This window comes from Somniosus microcephalus, chromosome 1 (assembly GCF_052327205.1).
Source record: "Somniosus microcephalus isolate GS21.2 chromosome 1, FLI_Smic_1.0, whole genome shotgun sequence".
Classification (NCBI taxonomy): Eukaryota; Metazoa; Chordata; class Chondrichthyes; order Squaliformes; family Somniosidae; genus Somniosus; species Somniosus microcephalus.
The window spans coordinates 325622581-325638913 of NC_140987.1; positions in this window are offsets into that span (position 1 = coordinate 325622581).

Consider the following 16333-nt stretch of genomic DNA (forward strand, 5'->3'; position numbering starts at 1 on the left):
AGAACTGGTTGGCAGGCAGGAAGCAAAGAGTTGGAATAAATGGGTCTTTTTCCGAGTGGCAGGCAGTGACTAGTGGGGTACCACCGGGATCGGTGCTAGGACCCCAGCTATTCATGATATATATTAATGATTTAGACAAGGGAACTAGATGTAATATCTCGAAGTTTGCAGAAGACACAAAGCTGGGTGGGCATGTGTGTTGTGAGGAGGATGCAGAAAAACTCCAGTATGATTTGGACAGGTTGGGTGATTGGGCAGATGCATGGCAGATGCAGTATAATGTGAATAAAAGTGAGGTTATCCACTTTGGTGGCAAAAACAGGAAGACAGATTATTATCTGAACGGCAATAGATTGGGAAAAGGGGAAGTGCAATGAGCCCTGGGTGTCCTTGTGCATCAGTTGTAGGATTCGCAAAACTGGACTTTATATTAATAAGGGTCAAATGGCAGAAGAGGCCTTGATTTTAAAGACTATTTTAAAAGAAGCCCAGAAAAAGGGGCATACAAAATGGCCACCATACCATGTGACCAGCTTATTGGGACACTTTAAAATGGTTCCTGTGCAACCTCAGACAGCTTTGTGGATTCAACCTACAGCAAGTTCTGGAAGCCGTTTCTGAGAGAATGAAACCAGACCCATACATATACATATGGATTAGTTGCAGATCCAGTCAAGATCGGCCTGGAGACAGAGGCCATCAAAATATTGACCCAGACAAAAGGGGACAATTTCATATTCATGAGAACAGCACCCAGGACTAGATAACGAGATCAGCAGGACATTAAAAACAATGAAGGTAATTCCAGACCAGAGATAGGCCTTTACCAGCCATTTAAGGCATTTTAAAACATAATAACTACCCCACTGTGCTCCCAGCCCGCCAAAAGTAAAACAAAGACTAACCTGATTTTGGGCGGGAGATGGAAGTTTCTGGAAGGAAAGTATATCTGGAAGACTTTTCGGCAGTTGGGGCAGGCTTGGAGAGCTAAAAGCTAGAGCGGGCAGGCTTGCAGCTTGAGCTCAGATGGGAGACACACTCAGAAGAAGAAGCAGGCACTCGCAGGAGGAAGAAGAAAGCCAACATCGAGAAGGCCGTCTCGAAGCCGGCGTCCCGCCCCGGGGAAACACATCGGGAGATCATCGACCATCCCCGGGCCATTGCCGGAACGAGAGGCCATCGACCCAACTTGGGTGAAGAGACAAAAAAATAAAGGTCCCAAGAGAAGAAACCTTCCAGCCACCCCCGCTCGGGAGAAGAGAAAAGAAACTGAAGAAGCGATGGGAGCCAGCCCAAGGCTCCTCTAACCAGGGTCGAGCCGACGATCCTCGACCCCGCCGACATCCAGGCCCGCCGGTGTCCATCCGCCCTGACCCCCACCTCAGGAGAGAGGTGAGGCGCAGCTCGCAGAGGCTCCACGATCCACGTGGAAACGAAACGCCTGAAAGGACCAAACACAGGCTTGATTTCAAAACCTTGCACTTCCTAGTGGGATTGGTGAGCATGTTTCTGGCCCTTCACAATCAGGTCTAGATAGTTTTAATAAGGGGGTGGATTTAAGGGTACAATTAACATGAGTTGTTGTCCCTCGATGTTCCGTGTGTTTCCTTAATTTCATGATGCTATTTGTAGAGTATAAGATGCCTGTATTTGCTTTAGTTAGTACTATGTCATTATGATTTGTTTGTGTGTTTTTCCCTCCCATGTACTCGCTTATCTGCTTGCATTTGATTTGATATTTTTCCTTATGCAATAAAATTTCATTTTGTTTCATCAAACTTGGTCTCCAAGAGTTTTCTCTACATTGTAGTTCCTGCGCCTAAGGCCAGAGTATAGAATCTAAGGAGCGAGTGGGTCGAACCACTCAAGGTTTTAATGTGCAAGAGAGAGAGGCCTCTAGAGAGAGGAACCTCAAGAAAATCTCTCAAGGAGTACCCCTTACAGAAAATGGCGACCGCGGCAGGACTCTGGCAGCAGGATTGCAATGTCGTAGATCCAAGTTTGAATGGTCGAAATGCAATGGATGAGAGGATAGCGGATTATGTCTTTGGCAAGGTAAATCTCACTAAACAGTGGATTTCCAATCTCTTGCTGGATGGGCGTCCGGTGGACGCAGCCATCAGGTGGACAGAGAGCAAAGAGCATAAGAAATCAGTGGAAAAGGCAGTGTGGCTGATGTGTTACAAGAAGCAGGTTCAGATCTTGGACCGGGTCGTTGCAGCACAGGCAGCCAAGATCACAACCCAGGTAGCAGAGAGAGAGGAAAAGGCCATGGGTGGGGAAAAACTCATCACAGCGCTTCAAGCACTGAATCAGGAACGCCAAGCGGTAGCTAGTCAACATCAGGCTAGGATAGAGTACCTGGAGTGCCAGGTTACTGAGGCAAAGATTAATGAAATGAGGATACGGGAGAAAAGCGCCCGCCTCGCACAACAGCTAAGAGCGCAGGAGGAGAGAGTAGTGGAGGTTAAGGCAGCTTACAAGCTAGCCCTCGAGCACGGGTTTGATAGCACAGACCATGGCCCCTGCCAAAAGACCATAGAGGACCTAAGAATGGCCCTGGTTAAGGCAAGAGGCATGGTGTGTCTCATCAGCCCGAAAGACAGTCACATGGACTTTTTAAAGGAATCAAAACAGCCGATTCCAGCTGAGGTAATTGTGGTACCAGCCACCGAGCCCTCAGCACCGCCGAGCTATAGTGAGTCTTGGTCGGAAAAGGTGGGGGTAGCGAAAGAGGAGGTAGCCGAGGTGGAGTGTGTGGAAGAACCACTGGTCGCAAAGCCGGGACCCGCTCGGCACCAGAGGTTCGGTCCCAACGCTGCCGATGGCAGTGTCGGACCCCAACAGAAACAGCTCGTGGTTCCCTACGCTGGCCCACAATTAAGGTCCATGGTGAGCCACCTCACACGACTCATAGTGAAGGGAGATCCCTCGATTCATTTCAGGGAGATGGAGGAAACAGCAGCCATCAATGACTGTGATGATCAGGAACAGGTGAAACTGTTGCTTTTCTCCCTGGATTCCACAATCCTTCAGTGACTCTCAGAGGATGGTAAGAGGGGACAGAAGGGTATGCGGATCTCAGGGAGGAAGTTTTAGAAGTAATGGGAGTGGACAACGGTAGTCCGTTCTGTTAGATCCGTGTGTTAATGGAGACACGGAATGCAGGAGTTGATTTAACAAGTGTTTACTGAACAAAGTCTGGAGGTGAACTAACTACACAAGACGCTATACAGGCATGGTGGCATAGTGGATAGCACTGTTGCCTCACAGCACCAGGGACCCGGGTTCGAATCCGGCCTCGGGCGACTGTCTGTGTGGAGTTTGCTCATTCTCCCCGTGTTGGCGTGGGTTTCTTCCGGGTGCTCCGGTTTCCTCCCACAGTCCAAAGATGTGCGGGTTAGGTTGATTGGCTATGATAAATTGACCCTTAGTGTTAGGGGGATTAAATACATGGGGTTACGGGGAAAGGGTGGGATATGTGTTGGTGTAGGGGTTACGGGGATTGGGTGGGATATGTGTCGGTGCAGGCTCGATGGGCCGAAATGGCCTCTATCTGCACTGTGGGGTTTCTGTGATTTCTGTGATTATATGCCCGAGTGGTCACTACTGGTACTACAGTACACAGGGGCTTCAAAAACATAGTTCCTCTTAAAGGTACATACATTACAATTCCTCCCCTTTTAGATAAATAGTACATAACATTTTAAGTAATCATTAAATAACATTTTTACAAGAACAATAATCTACACATTTGCTGAAGTTAATCAATTACAAATTCAGTCTCTCTGGAGGCTTCCTGACTCGGTCCGGGTAACGCCTCGGTGGTGTTGTAGGTTTCGGTGGTGTAGTAGGTTCTTTTGGCAAGGTCGATTCGGCTTCAATGCCAGTGTCGGGTTCATCTGTTTCCAGTATCACCGGATCGGAGGTATATACTATGGGTATCTCTGCTTCATCACTAGGCATATAGAGTTGTGGTGTAGGTTGTCCTTTTTCAGATGACTCTATGATCTGGTCAGCATGGCGCCTTATTATGCTTTCTCCAATGTCCACGGTATACATCAGCGGTCCTAGTCATGTGCAAATAGTTCCAGGCTGCCATTTCTCGGTATGGTAGTCCCGGGCCAAAACTGGTTGACTTATCTGGAAGGTTCTAGTTGGCCTTTCATTCATGCTTTGAAATTGCCGGTTCTGTACGTCCCTTCTGACGTTTGGCTTGACCAAATCCAGCCGGCATCTTAGTCTTCTATTGAAAAATATCATGGCGGGGGTTTGGTTTGTAACCACATGTGTTGCATTCCTGTACGCAAACAAGAAGTTATCTACCTTATGTTGTAGATTTATGTCTTCATTACCCATGGCCTTTATGGCCTTCTTGAAGGTCTGGACAAACCTTTCAGCTAATCTATTGGTGGCGGGATGGTATGGGGCGGACGTGTAGTGCTTAACCCCATTGTTTTTTAAGAACTTCCTGAATTCTTCGGATACAAATTGCGGTCCATTATCAGAACAGATCTGTTCAGGCAGCCCATTCCTGGTGAATATGGTCCTTAATACTGTGATGGTTTTTTCCGTGGTGGTGGAGGACATCTTTATTACCTCCGGCCACTTGGAGTGTGCATCTACCGCGATAAAGAACATTGAGTCCATAAATGGACCTGCAAAGTCAATATGTACCCTTTGCCATGGAGATGAGGGCCACTCCCATGGATGTAGAGGGGCTTGTGGTGGGGCGTTTTGGACCTTCTGGCATTCTAGACAGTTCTTGGTCATTTCTTCGATGTCTCCATCGATACCTGGCCACCACACAAACGCTCTGGCTAAGTTCTTCATTTTCACTCCACCCAGATGCCCCTCGTGAAGCTCCTTTAGCACTTTATCCTTGAGTTTGGGTGGAATCACCACTCTGGATCCACACATCAAGGTTCCTCGGCACATTGACAGCTGTTCTCTTCATTGCGAGAATGCTGGCAACAATGGTTCGCCATGTGCTGGCCATCCCTTCACCGTTAATTCGTAGACTCGTGAGAGAGTCAGGTCATTTCTCGTTTCCTTTTCAATGGTAGAATTTGTCACCGGTAGACATTCCACTATGGTCGAGTGGAACATCTCCACTGGGTCAACAGTAGGCGCTTCTTCTACTGTTGGCAACGGTAGGCGCGATAACCCGTCAGCATTCCCATGCTGTTTTGTTCCTTTGTATTCTATGTCATATTGCTGTGCCCCTAGGAAAAGGGACCACCTCTGTAGCCTTTGCGCTGTCATAATGGGAACGCCCTTTTTAGGGTTGAATATGGAGACGAGGGGTTGATGGTCAGTCAACAAGGTAAATTTTTGTCCGTGTAGGTAATGGTTGAATTTCTTCACCCCCCACACCAGGCTGAGTGCCTCCCTGTCGATCTGGGCATAGTTACGCTCAGCTGAGTTCAATGAACGTGACGCAAAAGCTATCGGCCGCTCCGAGCCATCAGGTAATCTATGCGATAATACCGCTCCCACGCCGTAAGGGGATGCATCGCACACCAGTCTGATTGGCAGTGATGGGTTGTAATGAGCCAACACTTCCCTGGACGTGATCAAGCCTTTGCATTTATGGAAGGCACGTTTACAGCCTTCGCTCCATTTCCAAACTACTCCCGTTTGTATCAGTGCGTTAAGAGGGTGCAGAACCGTTGACAAGTTCGGTAAAAATTTATGATAGTAATTTATTAATCCCAGGAACGACCTTAATTGTGAGACATTTTCAGGCGCGGGGGCTTTTACGACCGCTTCAATTTTTTCAGGGGACTTATGCAACCCTTCTTCGTTAATGACATGGCCACAATATGATATTTGTTTCTGGAAAAATTCGCACTTGGGGCGATTTGCTCGTAGGCCCCGTTCTCTGAGCCTCGTGAGCACCTGCTCCAAGTTGGCAAGGTGCTCGTTGTCGTTTTCTCCTGTTACAAGGATGTCGTCTAGGTAGCATTGAGTCCCCGGAAACCCTTGCAGGACTTGCTCCATAGCTCTTTGCCAGATAGCCGGAGCTGATGCCACTCCGAAAACCAGTCGATTGTACTGGTACAGGCCTGTGTGTGTGTTTATCGTGAGATACTTTTTAGAGGCCTCCTCAACCTCCATCTGTAGATATGCCTGTGCTAATTCAATTTTGGTGAAACATTTCCCTCCGGATAGTGAGGCGAAAATATCTTCTATCCTCAGAAGAGGATACTGTACCGTGTGAAGAACCGGGTTTACAGTCACCTTGAAGTCCCCACAGATGCGAATTTTTCTCTGTTCTTCAGATTGATCATCATTCAACGTTTTCTTCATGACCGGGACGATGGGTGTTGCCCACTCGCTCCAATCTACCTTGGATAACACGCCTGCTTTTTCCAGATTCTCCAGCTCTGCCTCGACGGCTGGACGAATTGCATATGGCACCGGCCTTGCCTTAAAAAATTTGGAATTGCCGCATCTTCCACTTTTATTGAGGCGGTGGTGCCTTTCAGGGTTCCTAGTTCCTGTTGAAACACTTCTTTGGCGTTAGCCAAGATTTCTTTTAATCGTCCAGGTATGACGTCATCATCATTTATTTTCTTACTGGTCACCGTCAGTGCCTGAATGGAGTGCCAGTCTAAACGTATCTTTCTGATCCATTCACGTCCCAACAACGGTGGACCACCATCTTGCAGAACGTATAAATACAACTTCTGTATTTCCTTGCCGTTGTATACAACAGGCACCCTTATTTTCCCTCTGGGGTATACTTTCTGCCCCGTATATGTCTTCAAGATAATGGATGTGTCTTTCAAAGGTATATGTGGAAATAGCCGCTCGTAATCCCGTCGACTCATGACGGTCAGAGCTGATCCTGTATCTAGCTCCATTTTGACTGGGGACCCCGCTATCGTGAGGGTAACCCAAATGGTCTGGTAATCTTCTTTGGCAATTACATTATGAAATTTGAGACAGCTTAGTCTCTTGTTTCCGGAGTCGCTATCGCTCTTCTGCTCTTCGGAGCTACTGTCCGTCATCATTTGTACCTTTCTGTACTTTTCCTTATTGACCTTTTTACTTTCAGCGGACTTTTTTCCAGATCTGCATACACGTGCAATGTGTCCCATCTTTCCGCATTGCCTGCATGCTTTGTCCTTGAACCAGCAGTCCTTCTGGTCATGGGTGGATCTGCCGCTGCGATAACATCTCTCGAAACCCCGTGTCATTTCATGGGTGCCGAAGTCCTGTGGCTTTTGCTGTATCTCTGCAGCTCCTTTTGCTGCTGCTTCGTATGATACAGCCACACTGAAAGCCTTGTCCAGTGTCAAATCTTTCTCAGAAAGTAGTATTTTCTGTGTTCCTTTGCTTAGGAGACCGCAGATGAATTTGTCTCGTAGAGAATCTGACAGTCCTGCCCCGAATTGGCAGTGCTTTGACAGCTTTCGTAATTCGGTGAGGTAATCAGCATTACTTTCATTCTTGTGCTGATTCCTCCTGAAGAATTTGAATCGTTCCGCTATCAGCAGCGGTGTTGGGTTTAAGTGCTCCTGTAAGGTATCAACAATCTCCTTAAAATTCTTGTCCATCAGTTTGGCTGGAGTGATCAAGTTTCGTAACAGCCCGTATGTCCTTGCGCCCATCAGATTTAGAAGTACCGATGCCTTTTTATCATCCGTTACTTCATTCGCCTTGCAATATATCTCCACTCTTTCCACATATGTGGTCCAATCCTCTATATCACTATCGAAAGCAGTAATATTGCCAGTCTTCGGCATCCTGAAAATCCAAAATGGCACCTCCCGCGCTTTTCTTTCTTCCCCGCCGAGTCAAGATGGCGCCTCCCGCGCTTTCCCGCCACTGCCGCTGCTGCCAACGCTGTTCTCCGCGGTTCCCTTTGCGACCTGCAGCTCTTCGCGGTATTTCTATTTTTGAATTTTTTTTTATATATATCTTTTAACTAGTTTCTCCGTTACTTGGAGAACCGTTCCCGCCATGGAGCGGACCCTCTGGGACTTTCCCCTCCTTCTGCTCGGTCCGAACGCCGACCTGCTTTGCAGCACCGGCCGCCTCCTGTGTGTTCCACCCTCTGTCTCTCTTTGCTTCTGCTTTCCGACTCGCTGCCCGGCCCCGCTGCAGAGCCACCCGATCAAGCCCCAGCCCGCCGCAGCCCAGGAAGGATCAGTGCACTACCTGCCACCAGCCCGTTTAGCTGGTGAAACCACAGTTTTTTTTTTCTTGCTTCTGGCTTCGACCTTCGTCTGAGGAATCGATCTCCTTGAGGTGCTGCCGAATTGCAGGTACGTTCGTTTCTAACTCGTCGCCACTGTTAGATCCGTGTGTTAATGGAGACACGGAATGCAGGAGTTGATTTAACAAGTGTTTACTGAACAAAGTCTGGAGGTGAACTAACTACACAAGACGCTATACAGGCTTATATACCCGAGTGGTCACTACTGGTACTACAGTACACAAGGGCTTCAAAAACATAGTTCCTCTTAAAGGTACATACACTACACGTTCGACCGTGTGGAAGGGACTGTGCAGCTATCTGGAGAACCCCCACGGGTTTTCGCAGAAATGCTGTGGCCAGTATATCGACGCAGCTGTCCGGGTATGCCTGAACGGGCTCTAATGAGCATCAAACAGTGGGTTCATTGGCTCCGTTGCTTGGTTACCAACAGCTTGCCAGAGATACGGGCCCTAGCCAGATCTTGGTTCGCTCCCCAAGGTCCTGGCGTCGCGGAGGAGACGGTACTCCGTCATCTAAATGTGGCGTACAAGAATTGTAGAGGTCAGGAAACGCCTCCCCAGAAGGGAAAGGTGCATGAGGCAAAACCCGCAGCCCCAAGTCAGAAGGAGTGGCGTCAGCAGGGAAATCGCCCTGTCCAAGCCAAGCTCAATTGCTACGGGTGTGGGAAGGATGGACATTGGCGCAAGGACTGTAGAAATCCGTGGAAGGACAGTAAAGGGAGATTTCCCGCAGCCCAAGCCCAAGCCCAGACCGCTGCCCCAGCACCAGTCCAAACCCAAGCCGTAGCTCCTGCCCCAGCACAAGGAGCTGGTGCAGTTATGAATCCCGCTGCGATTGAGTCAATCATAGAGACAATGCGGTCTCTGATGACCTCGCAGGGGAAAATCGCTGTCACCACTGGCCTTGTCGCTCCCGAAACTCCGATCGCTGTACCTAAGTGACTAGAGTCGGCGCAGCCTGTCTACCTGTGTGCGCTGCGATATGATGTATGGAGACGACCCCTCGTGGAGATGGAGGTGGAGGAGGTGAAGTGAACCTATCTGTTGGATACGGGAGCAGCGTGCACCGTAATCCACGCAGATAACCCCACCGCCTCGCCTCTGTCCACGGGGGTCCCATACCTTCTGTCGGGCTTCACGGGCGAAAAACAGGCTGGCGCACATTCCCTTCCCCTCTCCATTCGTTTAGGACCAGTCCGCTCCACGTGGAAGTGTACCCTGATGAAGTGGGAGATGGGAGGTGGAACGGGAGTCCTGGGGTCTGATTTCTTGGTATCCCACGGGATCCACGTGGACCTGAGAAATCATTATCTCTGGGGAGAGGGTACGAGTGTGAAGGAGATAGAGAGTGTTAAGGAAACCCCGACGAAGGCGCGGGTTGGCCGACGAGAAGTAAAATTCTTGGGTCTAACTCTATGCGCTGGCGAGAGAACCGTAGACCAGGAGGATGAGCCGGAATTGGTGCAAAATCCATCAGTCTACGCCACTCGCACAGTGGAGGTGTCATGACGCAACAAGTGGTTTCGCATGAAGCGGTGCAAACTGTTTAAACCGGGTGCAAGAGCATCAGCAACCGAAGCCAGGTCCGAGGGTAAAGATCCTCAGCTTGAGGCGCGCGATGAGTCACAGACCACACAAGCTGGCGTTGTATCCTGCTTGGAAGGAGAAGAGGTCCCGCCCACCTGGGGGGAGCTTTCTCCGATGGCCTGGGACGCAGACGAGGAGGGGCCCGAACAACAAGGTCCCGCCCTCGGCACGATTCTGAAAGAGGTGGAGTCGGAGGACGGAGGTCCCGCCCTCGACTTGAGCGTGGGGAATGTAGAAATTGGGGGCAGAGATTCTCCACCTGTAGGGACAGGTGAGGAGGAGCCGTCTGTCACAGGCCCAATTCCCGAAGGGGCGGAGCCTGAGGGGAGGGAGCCGAAGCCTACAGTCGTGGAAGGGCCACGGGCTGTGAGAGCTGAAGTCCCACCCAAAGGTCCACTCGCCAAGGGAGCCTGCCCAAATCCCAAAGGGGCGGAGCCTGAGGGAAGGGAGCCGAAGCCTACAGTCATGGAAGAGCCACGGGCTGTGAGAGCTATGGTCCCACCCGAAGGTCCACTCGCTAAGGGAGCCACGCCCAAAGTACCTTTTCGCAGGTCGACTCGAACGCCTCAGCCTGTAAAACCTTGGCCCGATTCCTCCACTCCCAGTAGACGCCGACTTCAGAAACCCATGAAAAAACACAGTCCCCGATTAACAGCAAAAGGCTGCGGGGAACCAGAGCCATAGGTCACTGCAGCCCCGCCACAGGGAGCGGCAAGCTGCAGTCCAATCAGGGATTAGGCAAGCCGTCCGGGGACAGGCGGCGCTGTACATAGTTAAGTTTAGTTTAAGTTTAAGGTGTGTAAATATTAAAATGATTAGAGTTTAAGTAGTTTTAAATCTGCCCAGTATGTGTGTTGTTTTGGATCGAGGCCGAAAGAACCGATCATGCCATCACCTAAGCCAGAATCTCTCGGGAGCCTGGCTATATTGTTTGATTTATTGCAGGAACCAGGAGAAAGATGAGAGGGATCCTCGTCGCGTTCGTGATGATCGGGTGGAGCTGGGCCTATTGGGGCTGCACCAAGGACTCCACCATATACGGGTGCTCTGGAAATAGAGGCCCCATCGCGACTGACGGAACCGGCTCACGGGACGCTGAAGAGACTGCCGCCTACTTCCATTGAAGGGAGATGGCCAGGCTGGCTGGGGTCGAACTCTACTGAATACTCCAGCCAGATGGGATTTGCATACAGAGAAACGTCTCTGATGTGCCCCAGGGTGCGGATCATTGCGCCCAGAATCAGCGTCACCGTGGGCAAGAAGATTTGCCTTGTTTGTTTGGGACATGTACCTTTGGACCGCTGGTGGTGGCTGCGCAAGTTGAGCAGCACCATGAAGAACTCGACGGTGGAATGGGAGAGATTGGGTAATAACACCCATCAGACAATAACGGGAAATCACGGGGGGTTGAGTGTTTGTTGGGACAAATGGTGGGAACCAGATGAGGGGATCTACATCTGTATGTGGGGTTCAGAACGCGCTTGCCCCACAGGCGTCTCCATCCTTTTCCAAAGACAGTGGCAGGATGCTGGACAAGGAATGAGGTGGGACGTCAGCTCACGGGCGTGTGGAGTCCCATACTCACAGATCCCAGTAAATGCCACGGAGCTCATCACCCGACCCCGCAAGCCGCTGCCCACAGTTCCAGTAGCTAAAGCCCTCAAGGAAGGGTGCCCCACCACGACAAAGGGACCCGGGAACGGATTGGTATTGGTACCCACAGATCAGGTACTGAACCAAGGGGTCCAATACGCGGTGGCTTCGGTGATTTTAAATTTCACCGAGGTACGATTGCCAGCGTGGTGCCCCAAGGAAACGGAGCAATTACACCAGGTCCTGTTAACAAACATGTTTAAACAGTTTTACTAATTCGACTTTGCCGATGTCGACAGAGCCGAATTGTACACCACACCACATGAGGTCTTGGACAAAATAGGGAGGCAAAGAAGGGGTGCAGTAAATGATATTTTCACAGCTTTTAATACAGGAACTTCCGTCATCAACACACTGGATGACGTGGAGCTGCAAACCCAAATCAATGGTTTAAAAACACAGCTAAGAAAGATACTGACTGATGAGAATAAGGTAGTGGGTTCTGAGTTACACGAGGACCAGAGCATGACACTACACTTAAAAGAGATTATAGCTGAGCTGGAGAAACACACCAGAACGGTAAATGCCCTCATTAGGGAGGATCAGAATGCATCCGATCAGGCTGCGCAGAACGAAGCTTGTGTGCTATACGGGGCGTGGTTACTGGGCGAGGGCCGCAGTAATCTGGAGGATTTAAAGCAAGGTTTAGTCCCCTCCTGGATCAGCAACAAGCATCTCGCAGCCCTCCACCCTTTTGAGAATACATTGAGTCCGTGCCAGCTCAGACTAGCTTCAGAGGCCTACCTAGTCCCAGTGGACTGTGGACGGTCTAATCACACCATTATGGGTATAGTGGTAAGAATGCTGGTGATGGGAAAGACAGCAAAACCCGCCCCGGTATACAGGGTGGAGAACATTGGAGTCATTCAGGGGGGTGCGCACATTCGCTACACGGGGGTCCCACCTTACATCATTCGATGGGAGCATGCAATGATGGGTACCGACCTCTCGGGGTGCTGGAGCCGGGGAGCACACATCATCCTGTGTCCCCAGCACTTGAATGCCCATTCAAAACCACAATGCGGGTTCAGAACTGCTGGCGCGAAGCCTATAAATTGCACCATGGAGGCAATGGCACAAGGCCATGTGCCCCCGCAGGTGGCATATATAGGAGGTGGGACATACTGTGTCACCACTGCAGCGCCCCACTACCAACATGGACAGCACGGTTGGTGTCCGGTCATTGACAGCAGCTTCTGTTTCAAGCCCAGGGCAGAAGTTCAAGTGGCCCAAGAGTGAATTGTCCCCATTCCTGAACCTTCCACTGTTCACATCACTGTGAAAGAGAATTTCACTGATTTGCAGCGATTCATTGCACATTTTGGATATATCATTCCCCCTCTCCCTGAACACCTCACCAAGATATTAAAAGCCGTTGTTGTTTCACAGAAACACTTCTACACACTGGAGCAGAAAACTTTAGAGATAGGGGCAGACATATTGGATATAGTGACCCCACCATGGTGGGACCTGTTCACTAATATAGAAGTCCCTTCCTGGATTAGGATAGCCTCCCACATTCTTGTAGTGTGCCAGGTTGTCACTGTAGCTTATTTACTGTTTGTACACTGTAAAAAGGTCAAACATTCGCAAAAGTATGAGAATAGAGGGGAATGGAGGGAGTATTATGTGTGGGTAGAAGAAGAGACACCCGTTTAGATTTTGCTGCTTGTATAAAGTTAAAGTTTTCCCTCCCTCCTCTGTATTATTTTTGATATGTATTCATGTGCATTTTGAATTTTTCGTGTGTGTACTTTATTTTATTATTTAAGTTTTATTAGATGTGATGTTATTATTAGAAAGTAATGTGTATGCACCAGGTGATGTAGGGGTATAAGGACCCCCTCCACGCCTGGACGTAAGTTGTTAGATTTTAACTCCAGGGTATTGCCATCTATAGATGCTTAATGTACACTAGATTTTTCTGAAATGGGAAATGCATGTGTCGTGTGGTCATAGATAGGTAAATACTGGGGATGGTTAGATTGTGGAAAGTCAGAAGATTTTGCTCACCCAGAATTATGATACTTCAAGCAAGTTACAGTAACATCAGGGGGGAGTGTAGGATTCGCAAAATTGGACTTTATATTAATAAGGGTCAAATGGCAGAAGAGGCCATGATTTTAAAGACTGTTTTAAAAGAAGCCCAGAAAAAGGGGCATACAAAATGGCCACCATACCATGTGACCAGCTTATTGGGCCACTTTAAAATGGTTCCTGCGCAACCTCAGACAGCTTTGTGGATTCAACCTACAGCAATTCTGGAAGCCGTTTCTGAGAGAACGAAACCAGACCCACACGTATACATATGGATTAGTTGCAGATCCAGTCAAGATCGGCCTGGAGACAGAGGCCATCAAAATGTTGACCCAGACAAAAGGGGACAATTTCATATTCATGAGAACAGCACCCAGGACTAGATAACGAGATCAGCAGGACATTAAAAACAATGAAGGTATTTCCAGACCAGAGATGGGCCTTTACCAGCCATTTAAGGCATTTTAAAACATAATAACTACCCCACTGTGCTCCCAGCCCGCCAAAAGTAAAACAAAGACTAACCTGATTTTGGGCGGGAGACAGAAGTTTCTGGAAGAAAAGTATATCTGGAAGACTTTTCGGCAGTTGGGGCAGGCTTGGAGAGCTAAAAGCTAGAGCGGGCAGGCTTGCAGCTTGAGCTCAGACGGGAGACACACTCAGAAGAAGAAGCAGGCACTCGCAGGAGGAAGAAGAAAGCCAACATCGAGAAGGCCGTCTCGAAACTGGCGTCCCGCCCCGGGGAAACACATCGGGAGATCATCGCCCATCCCCGGGCTGTTGCCGGAATGAGAGGCCATCGACCCAACTTGGGAGAAGAGACAAAAAACTAAAGGTCCCAAGAGAAGAAACCTTCCAGCCACCCCGGCTCGGGAGAAGAGAAAAGAAACTGAAGAAGCGATGGGAGCCAGCCCAAGGCTCCTCTAACCAGGGTCGAGCCGACGATCCTCGACCTCGCCGACATCCAGGCCCGCCAGTGTCCAGCCGCCCCCGACCCCCACCTCAGGAGAGAGGTGTGGCGCAGCTCGCAGGGGCTCCACGATCCACGTGGAGACGAAACGCCTGAAAGGACCAAACACAGACTCGATTTCAAAACCTTGCACTTCCTAGTGGGATTGGTGAACATGTTTCTGGCCCTTCACAATCAGATCTAGATAGGTTTAATAAGGGGGTGGATTTAAGGGTACAATTAACATGAGTTGTTGTCCCTCGATGTTCCGTGTGTTTCCTTATTTCATGATGATCTTTGTAGAGTATAAGATGCCTGTATTTGCTTTAGTTAGTACTGTGTCGTTATGATTTGTCTGTGTGTTTTTCCCTCCCGTGTACTCTCTTAGCTGCTTGCATTTGATTTGATATTTTTCCTTATGCAATAAAATTTCATTTTGTTTCATCAAACTTGATCTACAAGAGTTTTCTCTACATTGTAGTTCCTGCGCCTAAGTCCAGAGTATAGAATCTAAGGGGCGAGTGGGTCGAACCACTCAAGGTTTTACTGTGCGAGAGAGGCCTCTAGAGAGAGAAACCCCAAGGAAATCTCTCAAGGAAAACCCCTTACACAGTCACTGAAGGTAAGCATGCAGGTTAAGAAGGTAAACATAGAAACATAGAGATAGGAACAGGAGTAGGCCATTCGGCCCTTCGAGCCTGCTCTGCCATTCAATGAGATCATGGCTGATCTTCGTCTGAGATCATAGCTGATCTTACCAGTTCAGTACCCCGTCCCCGCCTTTTCTCCGTAACCCTTAATCCCCTTAGCCTTCAGAAATATATCCAATTCTCTCTTGAAAATATTTATTGAATTAGCCTTCACAGCCCTCTGTGGCAGGGAATTCCACAGGCTCACCACTCTTTGAGTGAAGAAATTCTTCCTCATCTCTGTTTTAAATGATTTGCCCGCTATTTTTAGACTGTGGCCCCTGGTTCTGTGCTCCCCTGCCATTGGAAACATTCTCTCTGAATTCAGCCTGTCCAGGCCTGCCATAATTTTATATGTTTCGATGAGATCCCCTCTCAATCTTCTAAACTCCAGTGAGTACAAGCCCAAACTATTCAATCTCTCCTCGTAGGTCATTCCCGCCATTCCAGGTATCAGCCTGGTGAATCGCCGCTGCACTCTTTCCATGGCAAGAACATCCTTCCGCAGATGGGGCGACCAAAACTGTACACAATACTCCAGATGCGGTCTCACCAGCACCTTGTACAGCTGTAGTAAGGTATCCCTATTCCTATACTCGAACCCCCTTGATATGAAGGCCAACATACCATTTGCCTTCTTAATCGCCTGTTGCACCTGCATGCTCTCCTTCAGTGACTGGTGCACAAGAACACCCAGGTCCCTCTGCACTTCCCCATCTCCCAATCTATTGCCATTTAGATAATAATCCACCCTCCTGTTTTTACCCCCAAAGTGGATAACCTCGCATTTATCCACATTATAGTGCATCTGCCACGTATCCGCCCATTCCCCCAACCTGTCCAAATCGCACTGTAGCCTCCTGACATCCTCATCAGAGCCCACCCCTCCTCCTAGTTTAGTGTCGTCAGCGAATTTGGAAATATTGCATCCAATTCCCTGATCCAGATCATTTATATATATTGTGAACAGCTGGGGTCCCAGGACAGATCCTTGCGGCACCCCGCTGGTCACAGCCTGCCACTCCGAAAATGAGCCGTTTATTCCAACTCTCTGTTTTCTATCCGCCAGCCAGTTCTCTATCCACGTTAATACTTTGCCCCCAATCCCATGAGCCTTAATTTTGCATGATAATCTTTTGTGTGGAACCTTATCGAAGGCTTTCTGGAAGTCAAGGTACACCACATCCAC